Source organism: Phyllobates terribilis, unplaced genomic scaffold (assembly GCF_046119375.1).
Source record: "Phyllobates terribilis strain yellow unplaced genomic scaffold, ASM4611937v1 Scaffold_17__1_contigs__length_24005725, whole genome shotgun sequence".
In the NCBI taxonomy this organism is placed as follows: domain Eukaryota; kingdom Metazoa; phylum Chordata; class Amphibia; order Anura; family Dendrobatidae; genus Phyllobates; species Phyllobates terribilis.
The window spans coordinates 13,596,985-13,613,759 of NW_027362777.1; the positions used below are offsets into that span (position 1 = coordinate 13,596,985).

At 54.6% G+C, this 16,775-nt stretch overlaps 1 pseudogene; it reads right to left on the reverse strand.

Moving 5' to 3' along the window:
* Positions 1-16,775, reverse strand: part of LOC141176197 (vacuolar protein sorting-associated protein 37A-like) — a 192,048-nt pseudogene that overhangs the window by 26,923 nt on the left and 148,350 nt on the right.

A 16,775-nucleotide genomic window follows, 5' to 3' on the forward strand; every position in this document is an offset into this window, starting at 1 on the left:
TTTCGGTGTCCCAGACAGCATTCCATCAATCGCTGGAAGGTTCCTGGTGCGTTGCAGAGTCCGAACGGCATGCAGGTAAACTCGCTAAGTCCCATCGGGGTGGTGAATGCGGTCTTCTCCCGGTCCGCCTCTGCTACAGGAACCTGCCAGTACCCGCTAGTGAGATCCAAGGTGGAGAAGAAGTTAGCAGATTTTAAAGCAGCCAAAGACTCCTCTATCCTTGGTAACGGGTACGCATCTTTGTGTGTGATACGGTTAATTTTCCGGTAATCTACACACATTCTCATGGTGTTGTCTTTCTTTTTGACCAAGACCAGTGGAGCTGCCCAGGGGCTACAGCTATCCCTGATTACCCCAACCTCCTTCATGTCTCTAAGCATCCCCTTGGCGTGTTGGTAGTGTGCAGGGGGTACGGGTCGATACCTCTCTTTTATGGGAGGATGGTCTCCCGTGGGGATGTGGTGTTCTACCCCCTTGACTCGCCCGAAGTCTAACGGGTGTTTACTAAACACTCTCTCGTACTCTCGAACCACCCGGTAGACTCCCTGTTTCTGGTGGGAGGGAGTGGAGTCAGTACCCAAATGTAGTTGCTGACACCAATCCTCCATTATTTTCGTAGAGCCGTTACCTTCCTCCGGGTGAGATGGAGGCAAGGGTTCCACAGACTGTATAGAATTTTGGTTGATAGTATATAATTTGGCTAGCGTAGCATACCGGGGCAGGTATACTTCCCTTTTCCCGATATTTATTATACGAACGGGCACCCTCCCATGGCGTACATCAACTACCCCCCGTGCTGTCAAAATGGTGGGCCTACTGTCTGAGTAGACTGGTTCTACCATGGCCTGGTAATCTCTACCTCTCAGACCAATAGCTGCCCGGCACCAAATCATCATTTCACTTTTCGGGGGCATGGCAATAGGGAAAGGGTCACACATTCTTACGCTACCAATCTCACCACCGGAGAGTTCCACCTGTTGCCGTCGCATCAGTGCCCGGATCTCTTTCTGGAGCACTCGCTGCTGGCCGGAGCTGGCGTTCTTGGCAACCTGCTGTAAAATGAAAATCACCTCTGCAAGACAATTTTCAATCACATTAGTTCCTAGAGTTATCTTTGGGTGACTCTCGCGCTTGTCAATGTCTACAATGATCAGTCCCTGTGCTGCCAGTTCGACTCTACCGATTTTAATGGTCATTTCTTTAAATCCGATCTGTGGCACGGGCTGACCATTACTGGCGATGATACTCAAGTCGTCGTCTGGATAGCGGGTTATATCCGAGTCATTCCAGTACTGCTTGAAGAGCACGTACGGGATGGTGGTGACCTGTGACCCGGTGTCCAGTAGGGCACTCATAGGGATGCCATCCAGTACCACAGGCAAGACTGGACGTCCTCCCACATATTTGTCGCGCCAGTTCGATGGGCCTGGTGATCTTTTTCCTGGGGGTTGGCCCTCTACCCCAGGTTGTGCCAGTTTAAAGGACAGTACCTTGCCATATGTCCGGGTTGATTGCAGCGGCGGCAGATGGGTTGTCCGTCCTCGTTGTACCGGTCGCTGGGTCTTCCTCTGGCCGGTGGGGTCCTCCTTGGTCGACGCCACGGGATGTCCTCCGGTCCGGATGCCAGCTGGATCTTCCCTGGAGTGGAAACCTGTAAAGACTGCACAGTTCGGGTTAGCGCAGCAACGCTTTTAGCTAGCTCTTGGACCTGATGGTGCAGGTCCGGAGCCGGGTCATTGTTCAAAGCCTGCGCATCAGCCCCCACAGGCCCTGCCGACAAGGGCGCCGCCTCCTGGTGGTAAGTGATAGCTGGGCGCCTGTGGGTCACAACGCCACCCGGTGTCGGTTCTCGGAGCACCCGGATGGCTCTGTCCTTGAACTGTGCAAAGTCCAGATGAGGATCCTGTAAGGCTATGGCCCGCAACTGGGTTCGGTGGACATTGCAATATAGTCCCTCTATAAATTGCTCGGTCAACAGCCTGTCCTCGTTTCCCACGCTGTCAGGGTCGGTCTGCTTAATGGCTCTCAGGGCCTCTTGTAGGTTTAGTGCATAGTCCCTTATACTCTCATGTGCTCGCTGCTTGCACCCGTAGAATCTAAGCTTAATCTCGGCTGAGGTGCGGGTATCAAAGGTGTCCCTCAGCCGGGTTAGTATCCCTGCGACAGTCCTCCTCCCAGGTGGCCAGGACTTTACCTCCCTTTGGGCTGCCCCGGTTAGTTGGGCCACCAGGATGCTCACTTTTTGCTCTTCCGTGAGGGGGTACACCTGGAAGAGGCTATCCAGCTTTTCTTTAAAGTCATTCAGGGTATGTGACTCCCCCGAGTACTGGGGTAGCCAGGCTGCTCCCGGGATATAGGGCATGGTGAAAGGCATGACTGCAGCAGCGGTGGCGCTGGCGGGGGTTGAGGCAGTGAAGCTCTCCTCCGTATCCGACATCTTTCTTCCCCCCTAGTGGACCGTGGCCTACCTTGCGATGATCCTCTTCCGTAGGCCGCGGCTCCGCAGTGGATCGTCAGGGTTGAGGACCTTCCGTCGCGCTCCTGTGACGTCGGCGTCTGCTGGGCTCCTTCCAGGACCTTACGCAACGTCCGGACGTGAGGCGGGGCTTCAGTTCTCGCGCGCTTTCGGAGTCCACGCCCCTCTTCTTCCCGCGCGGCGTCTTCAAGATGGCGTCCAACGGCGGGAAAACTCCACGGATGGCGGGAAGAAGGCAGAAGATGGCGCCGGATGGCGGGAAAACTTCGCGGATGGCGGGAAGAAGGCAGAAGATGGCGCCGGATGGCGGGAATCTTCACCACTGGTAAGTTTGAACAGTCTCTTTCAGGCACGCAGTACCCGGTGGTTGCGGGCACGAAATCCTGCCGACTACGCCAAAGTTGACGCGCCCCTGGGCCTACTTGGTGTAGCGTTGCGCACGCGGGGACTACCCGGAGCCGGGCCTGTTGGGGGTAGTAGTCTCGTGGCGGTGACCCGGTCCGTGCCCAGGGAGTCAAACTGTGTGGCTGAGTATTAGCAGTAGATGTTGGACGACTACGCCACCCGTTGAATGCAGCTATGGAGCTGCCGCTGCAGGGCAGACCGCTGAGGCCGGTGGAAGGATTGTGCAGCGTGGATGGTATAATCCCCAACGGGAGGGGTATGGCCTCAGGGCAGCCGACGTGGATGATGGGGGTAGCAGGAACCACTCAGAGACGATGCGGTGTAGTTCAGGGTCTTTACTGGTGACATAAATAGACCCTCCCGGAGTACTGGCTAGCGATTGGGGCCTGGTCAGTCCTTGAGCAGATGGGATCTCCCCTGGCCAGGCGGAGTTGTAGGCCTCCCCAACTAATTGTACTCTTCTGGCTACCTTGCTAGAGGCGGGTAAAAGTAGCCCACGTCCCTGAGTGTACCGTGTGGTGCTCACCCGTATGGCCGGTGACTCGGGGCCTTCTAGTGGCTTCCGCTCCACGACGGCGGTGCTGGTCCCACGCGTGTGACCGTGCCTTCGGGTTTCTTGGCCAGAGGACCTGAAATCCCCTGCCGGTCGGTTTCTGCTGCTGGGTAAGGATTAGTCCCCACAGCCTCGGACTCCGGGTCCGGTGGTAACTCTTCAATCAGGGCGAGCTCTACAGCTGCCAGCCCCTGATTCCTTTTAGCACGACTTCCCCAGAGCTCCTGATCTCTCTTTCCTATAGCTGCTCCTCTTCTTAACTCTCCTTCTTAACTCCCTAACCCTGCCTCAGCCCCAGTTTTATATAGGGGAAGTTCTTCCCCTCCCAGGACTGGGCAGGAGGTGTGGCATGCATAGGATTCCTGACCAAGAGACCTCCCACCTGCTCTCAGACATAATATTGCTATTACTGTGGAAACCAGACCCCTGGGGTGCCACAGTGGAAACAAAGAAAAGCCAGAAAGAGGGTACGGAGGCCTCCCTGCGGGATTGCTGTACAGGCGGAAAGACAAGAAAGGGTTTCCCTCATTAGATTAGTATTCTCCCAAGCACCATCGTAATGAAATAGGACATACAATATCTGTAGGTAGATGCTGTGTCGCCAACATGCCAGCAGATAGATCAGCCTATTATGTGCTGTAATTCTGCAGCTCTGAACATACTGTGTACGGACAGATACACACGTATTAACACACAGTTACCCTGCAATCCTATTAGTATACCAGAGATGTTAATCTGCAGATAAGGTTACTGACAGGCTTCATGAGGACACAATGTAGCCCGTACTCCACATGGGCTGCCAGATTATCACCTCTCCTCTACTGCTAGTGTAGCCGCCATGCAAGGTGCACAATGGGAGAGAACTGTCCGGACCCTGCTTACCGGCAGCAGCAACATACAGCACATCCACGGACAGAAAATGTACAAGAGAAGTAAGAGGAGCCGTCTGGATGGTATATAGCACACTGTAATGCTGGGTTTAGTCATTATACCCATTCTGCCCATCAGCAGCATCATATCCATAGGCAGTCACTTCTGGAGGTGTTTAGACAGGCGAGCCGCACTTCTGTCCGCACAGAATGATGGTTAATATGATAGAATCTCAGCAGCACACGATCTGATCACACAGGGCGATGATGTGCTGCCAATAACGCTACAGCTTAAGCAGTCTTGAACATGACCGCCCCATCGCACCAGCTTTGTGCTCCAAGTCTCTTCTATTCACCGCCACAGATTTCTGTTGAGTGATGGAGATAAATTGACATCACTGTGACTCCAACTTGTCACTACAACTGAAGACTTCTTTGGTCTCTGAAGTGTAAATGATTGTGAACACACCGCCATTTCCACAGCTCCCATAGCGTTGGCCTATGTTCACATGTCCAGTAATCATCAGGTAGGATGGATCCAGCAGCGATCCATTCACACACAAAAAAAAAAAATTGACACAACTTTTTTGTCCACCTGAAAAGAAACTAATTTCAACTCGGTCCATTTTCTTAACACTGACGTCTATGGAAAACAGATCCGTTTCTTAGCCATCTGTTTTCTTCCTTTTGAAACTGATCCAGTAAATAGAACAATTAACCTTTTGCAAAATGAAAAAAAAATGGATGGCTAATTAACAAATCAGTTTTCCATAGGGTTCAATGTTACAAAATGGATCAAATGGAAATAAGTTTTTTTTTTTGCCACATAAAAAAAAGTTGGGCCTGCACAACTGTTCTGTTATCAGATTGCTGCTGGATACGGACTATGTTCACACATCCAGTAATCATGTTAGAACGTTCTAATGGATGATTACTGACGTGTGAACATAGTCTCATGTGCAGCGGCATCATGCAGAGTTTCCCCGACACACCGTGTCTGCAAATTGAGAATCTGGTTTGGCTTTTATCCTAAGTCATATGGCAAGGCTCGTTAAAGGGTCGATATTGACTTTTAGGATTACTTCCAAAAGGTGGCGCTAAAGTTCTAATCCTCTTCCTCTCTGAAGAGACAATTTGCATATTTAATTGCCCAGAGGAGCATGCACGGCTTATACGTCTCCTCACTCTGACATGCCAGGCTTGGCTTGGCATTCTCCACAAGGAGAAACGCTAGCCCTTAGACCCCAACCACTCGGTACAAAACTCTCATCATTGGTGTACAGTGGGTATTCCCATCAAGCAATATGGAAAGGAGGGGACCCATAATTTGTAAAGTCTGAATTTTGATAATGTTAAAAGTCTAAAGGAGAGAAAAAGAAATGTTCAGGTACAAGTTAAGGTACAACTCTACAAAGAAACCTGCAGTCAAAATTAGAACTTACTGTCATTTGCTACATGGAACCACAAATTCAGCCGCAATGTGAGGGTAAACAATCGTTCAGATGACCAGAAATAAGTGCTAAAAGCGGATGTGCCATCTTATCAAGTAGAAGTGCACCGCTCCCCAGCCTCCTCGCTTCCCGATTTATGGGGAGCAGTGCGCTCCTGCTTGATTGACAGCTTGGTGCAGCGGCATGTGTTGTGCGGCTTGTCCGAACTATGCGCTCTCTGGTGCTGCAAGCAGAGATCATATTGCCTTTGCAGCATCTGGGAAGCAGCGGCACTGAAGCCGGCAGTGCGCTCCAGCCATCCAGCCAGCTTCGGGCAGTGCTTACAAGCTCTACTGGGAAGGACTTGTATTTTGCCACCGCAGAAGCAGAAAATAATAAAATTAAATATACTTCCATTGTTGAGAATGGAAAGGATTTTTAATAACAAGTAAATTACTAAATTGCTTGATTTTACAAGAATTTTGCAATTTCACCACTTTAAGAATATTGGAATAACCCTTTAAACTTAGATGATATTCCACCATAACAATGGAAGGATCTGAGATCTCAGGCCAATATAATTACTTACTAGGGGAAAGAGCCAGAGGTTGGGGCCAGGGTTGGAGGGCTTTTCCAAAACTCTTCTAGTAAATTCTGGACTATTTTCCCAAGATCTGAGTGCATAGTAAACTAAAAAAGGAGAAAATTGTTAAGATGTTAACAGCTGTAAACTCTCATCAGAAAGAATCATGTGGCTAATGCCATAATAACACCTAACATGATCAGAGATTCCTGGCTTTACCCTGTGTTCCAAATTATTATGCAAATAATATTTTCTCAGATTTCCCCAAATTACCTATATGAATTGCAGTCATTGTAATTTTCCAGTCAAATAACTATTAGAGTACAATTGAAAGGTTTTTGTACAAACTGCCTATGATAACAGTATATTTAAAAAAATAAAAAACTCAAACTGCACTCAAAATGCATGTTCCAAATTATTATGCACAGCAGAGTTTTCAACCTTTTCATTTTAATAAAGAACAAAAAAAATGTCTTTTTTGAAATTATAAGCATTAGCAGGTTATTACAAACTGAAATCAAACAGTTTTCAACTCAAAACTTTATTCTAGGTGATGTTACATTTGCACATAGGACCCCTTGTTCGAAAGGAGCTTCTGAACTCTCTCATCCATTGAATTTGTCAGGTTTTGGATGGTTTCTGCTTCAATTGTTTTGCATGAGGACAGAATACCCTCCCAGAGCTGTTGCTTAGATGTGAACTGCCTCCTGCCATCACAGACACTCCTTTTGATGATGCTCCAGAGGTTCTCAATGGGGTTGAGGTCAGGGGAGCATGGGGGTCACACCATAAGTTTGTCCCCTTTTATGCCCACAGCAGCCAGAGATGCAGATGTGTTATGTGCAGCATGAGACGGGGCAGAGCAGGAGAGACACTCGAGATTGAGCAGGAGAGACGCTCGAGAGAGAGAGCAGGAGAGACGCTCAAGAGAGAGAGCAGGAGAGACGCTCGAGAGAGAGAGCAGGAGAGACGCTCGAGAGAGAGAGCAGGAGAGATGCTCGAGAGAGAGAGCAGGAGAGACGCTCGAGAGAGAGAGCAGGAGAGACGCTCGAGAGAGAGAGAGCAGGAGAGACGCTCGAGAGAGAGCAGGAGAGACGCTCGAGAGAGAGAGAGCAGGAGAGACGCTCGAGAGAGAGCAGGAGAGACGCTCGAGAGAGAGAGCAGGAGAGACGCTCGAGAGAGAGAGAGAGCAGGAGAGACGCTCGAGATTGAGCAGGAGAGACGCTCGAGAGAGAGAGCAGGAGAGACGCTCGAGAGAGAGAGAGAGCAGGAGAGACGCTCGAGAGAGAGCAGGAGAGACGCTCGAGATCAGGAGAGACGCTCGAGAGAGAGCAGGAGAGACGCTAGAGAGAGAGAGAGCAGGAGAGACGCTCGAGATTGAGCAGGAGAGACGCTCGAGAGAGAGAGCAGGAGAGACGCTCGAGAGAGAGAGCAGGAGAGACGCTCGAGAGAGAGCAGGAGAGACGCTCGAGATTGAGCAGGAGAGACGCTCGAGAGAGAGAGAGCAGGAGAGACGCTCGAGAGAGAGAGAGCAGGAGAGACGCTCGAGAGAGAGAGCAGGAGAGACGCTCGAGAGAGAGCAGGAGAGACGCTCGAGAGAGAGAGAACAGGAGAGACGCTCGAGAGAGAGAGCAGGAGAGATGCTCGAGAGAGAGAGCAGGAGAGTCGCTCGAGAGAGAGAGAGCAGGAGAGACGCTCGAGAGAGAGAGCAGGAGAGACGCTTGAGAGAGAGAGAGCAGGAGAGACGCTTGAGAGAGAGAGAGAGCAGGAGAGACGCTTGAGAGAGAGAGCAGGAGAGACGCTCGAGAGAGAGAGAGCAGGAGAGACGCTTGAGAGAGAGAGAGCAGGAGAGACGCTCGAGAGAAAGAGAGCAGGAGAGACGCTCGACAGAGAGAGCAGGAGAGACGCTCGAGAGAGAGAGCAGGAGAGACGCTCGAGAGAGAGAGCAGGAGAGACGCTCGAGAGAGAGAGAGAGCAGGAGAGACGCTCGAGAGAGAGAGCAGGAGAGACGCTCGAGAGAGAGCAGGAGAGACGCTCGAGATCAGGAGAGACGCTCGAGAGAGAGAGAGAGCAGGAGAGACGCTTGAGAGAGAGAGAGCAGGAGAGACGCGCGAGAGAGAGAGAGCAGGAGAGACGCTCGAGAGAGAGAGAGCAGGAGAGACGCTTGAGAGAGAGAGAGCAGGAGAGACGCTCGAGAGAGAGAGAGCAGGAGCGACGCTCGAGAGAGAGAGAGAGCAGGAGAGACGCTCGAGAGAGAGCAGGAGAGACGCTCGAGAGAGAGAGCAGGAGAGACGCGCGAGAGAGAGAGAGCAGGAGAGACGCTCGAGAGAGAGAGAGCAGGAGAGACGCTCGAGAGAGAGAGAGCAGGAAAGACGCTTGAGAGAGAGAGAGCAGGAGAGACGCTCGAGAGAGAGAGAGCAGGAGCGACGCTCGAGAGAGAGAGAGCAGGAGAGACGCTCGAGAGAGAGCAGGAGAGACGCTCGAGAGAGAGCAGGAGAGACGCTCAAGAGAGAGAGAGCAGGAGAGATGCTCGAGAGAGAGAGAGCAGGAGAGACGCTCGAGAGAGAGCAGGAGAGACGCTCGAGAGAGAGAGAGCAGGAGAGACGCTCGAGAGAGAGAGAGCAGGAGAGACACTAGAGAGAGAGAGACGCTCGAGATAGAGAGCAGGAGAGAAGCTCGAGAGAGAGAGCAGGAGAGACGCTCGAGAGAGAGAGCAGGAGAGATGCTCGAGAGAGAGAGCAGGAGAGATGCTCGAGAGAGAGCAGGAGAGACGCTCGAGAGAGAGAGCAGGAGAGACGCTCGAGAGAGAGAGCAGGAGAGACGCTCGAGAGAGAGAGAGCAGGAGAGACGCTAGAGAGAGAGAGACGCTCGGGAGAGAGAGCAGCAGAGACGCTCGAGAGAGAGAGCAGGAGAGATGCTTTCGAGAGAGAGCAGGAGAGACGATTAAGAGAGAGAGAGCAGGAGAGACGCGCGAGAGAGAGAGAACAGGAGAGACGTGAGAGAGAGAGCAGGAGAGACGCTCGAGAGAGAGAGCAGGAGAGACGCTCGAGAGAGAGAGAGCAGGAGAGACGCTCGAGAGAGAGAGCAGGAGAGATGCTCGAGAGAGAGAGCAGGAGAGACGCTCGAGAGAGAGAGAGCAGGAGAGACGCTCGAGAGAGAGAGCAGGAGAGACGCTTGAGAGAGAGAGAGCAGGAGAGACGCTTGAGAGAGAGAGAGAGCAGGAGAGACGCTTGAGAGAGAGAGCAGGAGAGACACTCGAGAGAGAGAGCAGGAGAGACGCTCGAGAGAGAGAGAGCAGGAGAGACGCTCGAGAGAGAGAGCAGGAGAGACGCTCGAGAGAGAGAGCAGGAGAGACGCTCGAGAGAGAGAGCAGGAGAGACGCTCGAGAGAGAGAGCAGGAGAGACGCTCGAGAGAGAGCAGGAGAGACGCTCGAGAGAGAGGAGGAGAGACGCTCGAGATCAGGAGAGACGCTCGAGAGAGAGAGAGCAGGAGAGACGCTCGAGAGAGAGAGAGCAGGAGAGACGCTTGAGAGAGAGAGAGCAGGAGAGACGCTCGAGAGAGAGAGAGCAGGAGCGACGCTCGAGAGAGAGAGAGCAGGAGAGACGCTCGAGAGAGAGCAGGAGAGACGCTCGAGAGAGAGCAGGAGAGACGCTCAAGAGAGAGAGAGCAGGAGAGATGCTCGAGAGAGAGAGAGCAGGAGAGACGCTCGAGAGAGAGAGCAGCAGAGACGCTCGAGAGAGAGAGCAGGAGAGATGCTTTCGAGAGAGAGCAGGAGAGACGATTAAGAGAGAGAGAGCAGGAGAGACGCTCGAGAGAGAGAGCAGGAGAGACGCGCGAGAGAGAGAGAGCAGGAGAGACGCAAGAGAGAGAGCAGGAGAGACGCTCGAGAGAGAGAGCAGGAGAGACGCTCGAGAGAGAGCAGGAGAGACGCTCGAGAGAGAGAGAGCAGGAGAGACGCTCGAGAGAGAGAGCAGGAGAGATGCTCGAGAGAGAGAGCAGGAGAGACGCTCGAGAGAGAGAGAGCAGGAGAGACGCTCGAGAGAGAGAGCAGGAGAGACGCTTGAGAGAGAGAGAGCAGGAGAGACGCTTGAGAGAGAGAGAGAGCAGGAGAGACGCTTGAGAGAGAGAGAGCAGGAGAGACGCTCGAGAGAGAGAGAGCAGGAGAGACGCTCGAGAGAGAGAGAGCAGGAGAGACGCTCGAGAGAGAGAGCAGGAGAGACGCTCGAGAGAGAGCAGGAGAGACACTCGAGATTGAGCAGGAGAGACGCTCGAGAGAGAGAGCAGGAGAGACGCTCAAGAGAGAGAGCAGGAGAGACGCTCGAGAGAGAGAGCAGGAGAGACGCTCGAGAGAGAGAGCAGGAGAGATGCTCGAGAGAGAGAGCAGGAGAGACGCTCGAGAGAGAGAGCAGGAGAGACGCTCGAGAGAGAGAGAGCAGGAGAGACGCTCGAGAGAGAGCAGGAGAGACGCTCGAGAGAGAGAGAGCAGGAGAGACGCTCGAGAGAGAGCAGGAGAGACGCTCGAGAGAGAGAGCAGGAGAGACGCTCGAGAGAGAGAGAGAGCAGGAGAGACGCTCGAGATTGAGCAGGAGAGACGCTCGAGAGAGAGAGCAGGAGAGACGCTCGAGAGAGAGAGAGAGCAGGAGAGACGCTCGAGAGAGAGCAGGAGAGACGCTCGAGATCAGGAGAGACGCTCGAGAGAGAGCAGGAGAGACGCTAGAGAGAGAGAGAGCAGGAGAGACGCTCGAGATTGAGCAGGAGAGACGCTCGAGAGAGAGAGCAGGAGAGACGCTCGAGAGAGAGAGCAGGAGAGACGCTCGAGAGAGAGCAGGAGAGACGCTCGAGATTGAGCAGGAGAGACGCTCGAGAGAGAGAGAGCAGGAGAGACGCTCGAGAGAGAGAGAGCAGGAGAGACGCTCGAGAGAGAGAGCAGGAGAGACGCTCGAGAGAGAGCAGGAGAGACGCTCGAGAGAGAGAGAACAGGAGAGACGCTCGAGAGAGAGAGCAGGAGAGATGCTCGAGAGAGAGAGCAGGAGAGTCGCTCGAGAGAGAGAGAGCAGGAGAGACGCTCGAGAGAGAGAGCAGGAGAGACGCTTGAGAGAGAGAGAGCAGGAGAGACGCTTGAGAGAGAGAGAGAGCAGGAGAGACGCTTGAGAGAGAGAGCAGGAGAGACGCTCGAGAGAGAGAGAGCAGGAGAGACGCTTGAGAGAGAGAGAGCAGGAGAGACGCTCGAGAGAAAGAGAGCAGGAGAGACGCTCGACAGAGAGAGCAGGAGAGACGCTCGAGAGAGAGAGCAGGAGAGACGCTCGAGAGAGAGAGCAGGAGAGACGCTCGAGAGAGAGAGAGAGCAGGAGAGACGCTCGAGAGAGAGAGCAGGAGAGACGCTCGAGAGAGAGCAGGAGAGACGCTCGAGATCAGGAGAGACGCTCGAGAGAGAGAGAGAGCAGGAGAGACGCTTGAGAGAGAGAGAGCAGGAGAGACGCGCGAGAGAGAGAGAGCAGGAGAGACGCTCGAGAGAGAGAGAGCAGGAGAGACGCTTGAGAGAGAGAGAGCAGGAGAGACGCTCGAGAGAGAGAGAGCAGGAGCGACGCTCGAGAGAGAGAGAGAGCAGGAGAGACGCTCGAGAGAGAGCAGGAGAGACGCTCGAGAGAGAGAGCAGGAGAGACGCGCGAGAGAGAGAGAGCAGGAGAGACGCTCGAGAGAGAGAGAGCAGGAGAGACGCTCGAGAGAGAGAGAGCAGGAAAGACGCTTGAGAGAGAGAGAGCAGGAGAGACGCTCGAGAGAGAGAGAGCAGGAGCGACGCTCGAGAGAGAGAGAGCAGGAGAGACGCTCGAGAGAGAGCAGGAGAGACGCTCGAGAGAGAGCAGGAGAGACGCTCAAGAGAGAGAGAGCAGGAGAGATGCTCGAGAGAGAGAGAGCAGGAGAGACGCTCGAGAGAGAGCAGGAGAGACGCTCGAGAGAGAGAGAGCAGGAGAGACGCTCGAGAGAGAGAGAGCAGGAGAGACACTAGAGAGAGAGAGACGCTCGAGATAGAGAGCAGGAGAGAAGCTCGAGAGAGAGAGCAGGAGAGACGCTCGAGAGAGAGAGCAGGAGAGATGCTCGAGAGAGAGAGCAGGAGAGATGCTCGAGAGAGAGCAGGAGAGACGCTCGAGAGAGAGAGCAGGAGAGACGCTCGAGAGAGAGAGCAGGAGAGACGCTCGAGAGAGAGAGAGCAGGAGAGACGCTAGAGAGAGAGAGACGCTCGGGAGAGAGAGCAGCAGAGACGCTCGAGAGAGAGAGCAGGAGAGATGCTTTCGAGAGAGAGCAGGAGAGACGATTAAGAGAGAGAGAGCAGGAGAGACGCGCGAGAGAGAGAGAACAGGAGAGACGTGAGAGAGAGAGCAGGAGAGACGCTCGAGAGAGAGAGCAGGAGAGACGCTCGAGAGAGAGAGAGCAGGAGAGACGCTCGAGAGAGAGAGCAGGAGAGATGCTCGAGAGAGAGAGCAGGAGAGACGCTCGAGAGAGAGAGAGCAGGAGAGACGCTCGAGAGAGAGAGCAGGAGAGACGCTTGAGAGAGAGAGAGCAGGAGAGACGCTTGAGAGAGAGAGAGAGCAGGAGAGACGCTTGAGAGAGAGAGCAGGAGAGACACTCGAGAGAGAGAGCAGGAGAGACGCTCGAGAGAGAGAGAGCAGGAGAGACGCTCGAGAGAGAGAGCAGGAGAGACGCTCGAGAGAGAGAGCAGGAGAGACGCTCGAGAGAGAGAGCAGGAGAGACGCTCGAGAGAGAGAGCAGGAGAGACGCTCGAGAGAGAGCAGGAGAGACGCTCGAGAGAGAGGAGGAGAGACGCTCGAGATCAGGAGAGACGCTCGAGAGAGAGAGAGCAGGAGAGACGCTCGAGAGAGAGAGAGCAGGAGAGACGCTTGAGAGAGAGAGAGCAGGAGAGACGCTCGAGAGAGAGAGAGCAGGAGCGACGCTCGAGAGAGAGAGAGCAGGAGAGACGCTCGAGAGAGAGCAGGAGAGACGCTCGAGAGAGAGCAGGAGAGACGCTCAAGAGAGAGAGAGCAGGAGAGATGCTCGAGAGAGAGAGAGCAGGAGAGACGCTCGAGAGAGAGAGCAGCAGAGACGCTCGAGAGAGAGAGCAGGAGAGATGCTTTCGAGAGAGAGCAGGAGAGACGATTAAGAGAGAGAGAGCAGGAGAGACGCTCGAGAGAGAGAGCAGGAGAGACGCGCGAGAGAGAGAGAGCAGGAGAGACGCAAGAGAGAGAGCAGGAGAGACGCTCGAGAGAGAGAGCAGGAGAGACGCTCGAGAGAGAGCAGGAGAGACGCTCGAGAGAGAGAGAGCAGGAGAGACGCTCGAGAGAGAGAGCAGGAGAGATGCTCGAGAGAGAGAGCAGGAGAGACGCTCGAGAGAGAGAGAGCAGGAGAGACGCTCGAGAGAGAGAGCAGGAGAGACGCTTGAGAGAGAGAGAGCAGGAGAGACGCTTGAGAGAGAGAGAGAGCAGGAGAGACGCTTGAGAGAGAGAGAGCAGGAGAGACGCTCGAGAGAGAGAGAGCAGGAGAGACGCTCGAGAGAGAGAGAGCAGGAGAGACGCTCGAGAGAGAGAGCAGGAGAGACGCTCGAGAGAGAGCAGGAGAGACGCTCGAGAGAGAGAGAGAGCAGGAGAGACGCTCGAGAGAGAGAGCAGGAGAGACGCTCGAGAGAGAGCAGGAGAGACGCTCGAGATCAGGAGAGACGCTCGAGAGAGAGAGAGCAGGAGAGACGCTCGAGAGAGAGAGAGCAGGAGAGACGCTTGAGAGAGAGAGCAGGAGAGACGCTCAAGAGAGAGAGAGCAGGAGCGACGCTCGAGAGAGAGAGAGCAGGAGAGACGCTCGAGAGAGAGCAGGAGAGACGCTCGAGAGAGAGCAGGAGAGACGCTCAAGAGAGAGAGAGCAGGAGAGATGCTCGAGAGAGAGAGAGCAGGAGAGACGCTCGAGAGAGAGAGCAGGAGAGACGCTCGAGAGAGAGAGAGAGCAGGAGAGACACTCGAGAGAGAGAGAGCAGGAGAGACACTAGAGAGAGAGAGACGCTCGAGATAGAGAGCAGGAGAGAAGCTCGAGAGAGAGAGCAGGAGAGACGCTCGAGAGAGTGAGCAGGAGAGATGCTCGAGAGAGAGCAGGAGAGACGCTCGAGAGAGAGAGCAGGAGAGATGCTCGAGAGAGAGAGCAGGAGAGACGCTCGAGAGAGAGAGAGCAGGAGAGACGCTAGAGAGAGAGAGACGCTCGGGAGAGAGAGCAGCAGAGACGCTCGAGAGAGAGAGCAGGAGAGATGCTTTCGAGAGAGAGCAGGAGAGACGCTTAAGAGAGAGAGAGCAGGAGAGACGCTCGAGAGAGAGAGCAGGAGAGACGCGCGAGAGAGAGAGAGCAGGAGAGACGCTCGAGAGAGAGAGAGCAGGAGAGACGCTTGAGAGAGAGAAAGCAGGAGAGACGCTCGAGAGAGAGAGCAGGAGAGACGCTCGAGAGAGAGAGAGCAGGAGAGACGCTCGAGAGAGAGAGCAAGAGAGACGCTCGAGAGAGAGAGAGAGCAGGAGAGACGCTCGAGAGAGAGAGCAGGAGAGACGCTCGAGAGAGAGAGAGAGCAGGAGAGACGCTCGAGAGAGAGAGAGAGCAGGAGAGACGCTCGAGAGAGAGAGCAGGAGAGACGCTCGAGAGAGAGAGAGCAGAAGAGACGCTCGAGAGAGAGAGAGCAGGAGAGACGCTTGAGAGAGAGAAAGCAGGAGAGACGCTCGAGAGAGAGAGAGAGCAGGAGAGACGCTCGAGAGAGAGAGCAGGAGAGACGCTCGAGAGAGAGAGAGCAGGAGAGACGCTCGAGAGAGAGAGCAGGAGAGATGCTCGAGAGAGAGAGAGCGGGAGAGACACTCGAGAGAGAGAGCAGGAGAGACGCTCGAGAGAGAGAGCAGGAGAGACGCTTGAGAGAGAGAGCAGGAGAGACGCTCGAGAGAGAGCAAGAGAGACGCTCGAGAGAGAGAGCAGGAGAGACGCTCGAGATCAGGAGAGACGCTCGAGAGAGAGAGCAGGAGAGACGCTCGAGAGAAAGCAGGAGAGACGCTCGAGAGAGAGAGCAGGAGAGACGCTCGAGATCAGGAGAGACGCTCGAGAGAGAGAGCAGGAGAGACGCTCGAGATCAGGAGAGACGCTCGAGAGAGAGAGCAGGAGAGACGCTCGAGAGAAAGCAGGAGAGACGCTCGAGAGAGAGAGCAGGAGAGACGCTCGAGATCAGGAGAGACGCTCGAGAGAGAGAGCAGGAGAGACGCTCGAGAGAGAGAGAGCAGGAGAGACGCTCGAGAGAGAGAGAGCAGGAGAGACGCTCGAGAGAGAGAGCAGGAGAGACGCTCGAGAGAGACAGCAGGAGAGACGCTCGAGAGAGAGAGAGCAGGAGAGACGCTCGAGAGAGAGCAGGAGAGACGCTCGAGAGAGAGAGAGCAGGAGAGACGCTCGAGAGAGAGCAGGAGAGACGCTCGAGATTGAGCAGGAGAGACGCTCGAGAGAGAGAGCAGGAGAGACGCTCGAGAGAGAGCAGGAGAGACGCTCGAGAGAGAGCAGGAAAGACGCTCGAGATCAGGAGAGACGCTCGAGAGAGAGCAGGAGAGACGCTAGAGAGAGAGAAAGCAGGAGAGACGCTCGAGATTGAGCAGGAGAGACGCTCGAGAGAGAGAGCAGGAGAGACGCTCGAGAGAGAGCAGGAGAGACGCTCGAGATTGAGCAGGAGAGACGCTCGAGAGAGAGAGAGCAGGAGAGACGCGAGAGAGAGAAAGAGCAGGAGAGACGCTCGAGAGAGAGAGCAGGAGAGACGCTCGAGAGAGAGCAGGAGAGACGCTCGAGAGAGAGAGAACAGGAGAGACGCTCGAGAGAGAGAGCAGGAGAGATGCTCGAGAGAGAGAGCAGGAGAGTCGCTCGAGAGAGAGAGAGCAGGAGAGACGCTCGAGAGAGAGAGCAGGAGAGATGCTTGAGAGAGAGAGAGCAGGAGAGACGCTTGAGAGAGAGAGAGAGCAGGAGAGACGCTTGAGAGAGAGAGAGCAGGAGAGACGCTCGAGAGAGAGAGAGCAGGAGAGACGCTTGAGAGAGAGAGAGAGCAGGAGAGACGCTCGAGAGAAAGAGAGCAGGAGAGACGCTCGAGAGAGAGAGCAGGAGAGACGCTCGAGAGAGAGAGCAGGAGAGACGCTCGAGAGAGAGAGCAGGAGAGACGCTCGAGAGAGAGAGAGAGCAGGAGAGACGCTCGAGAGAGAGAGCAGGAGAGACGCTCGAGAGAGAGCAGGAGAGACGCTCGAGATCAGGAGAGACGCTCGAGAGAGAGAGAGAGCAGGAGAGACGCTCGAGAGAGAGAGAGCAGGAGAGACGCTTGAGAGAGAGAGAGCAGGAGAGACGCGCGAGAGAGAGAGAGCAGGAGAGACGCTCGAGAGAGAGAGAGCAGGAGAGACGCTTGAGAGAGAGAGAGCAGGAGAGACG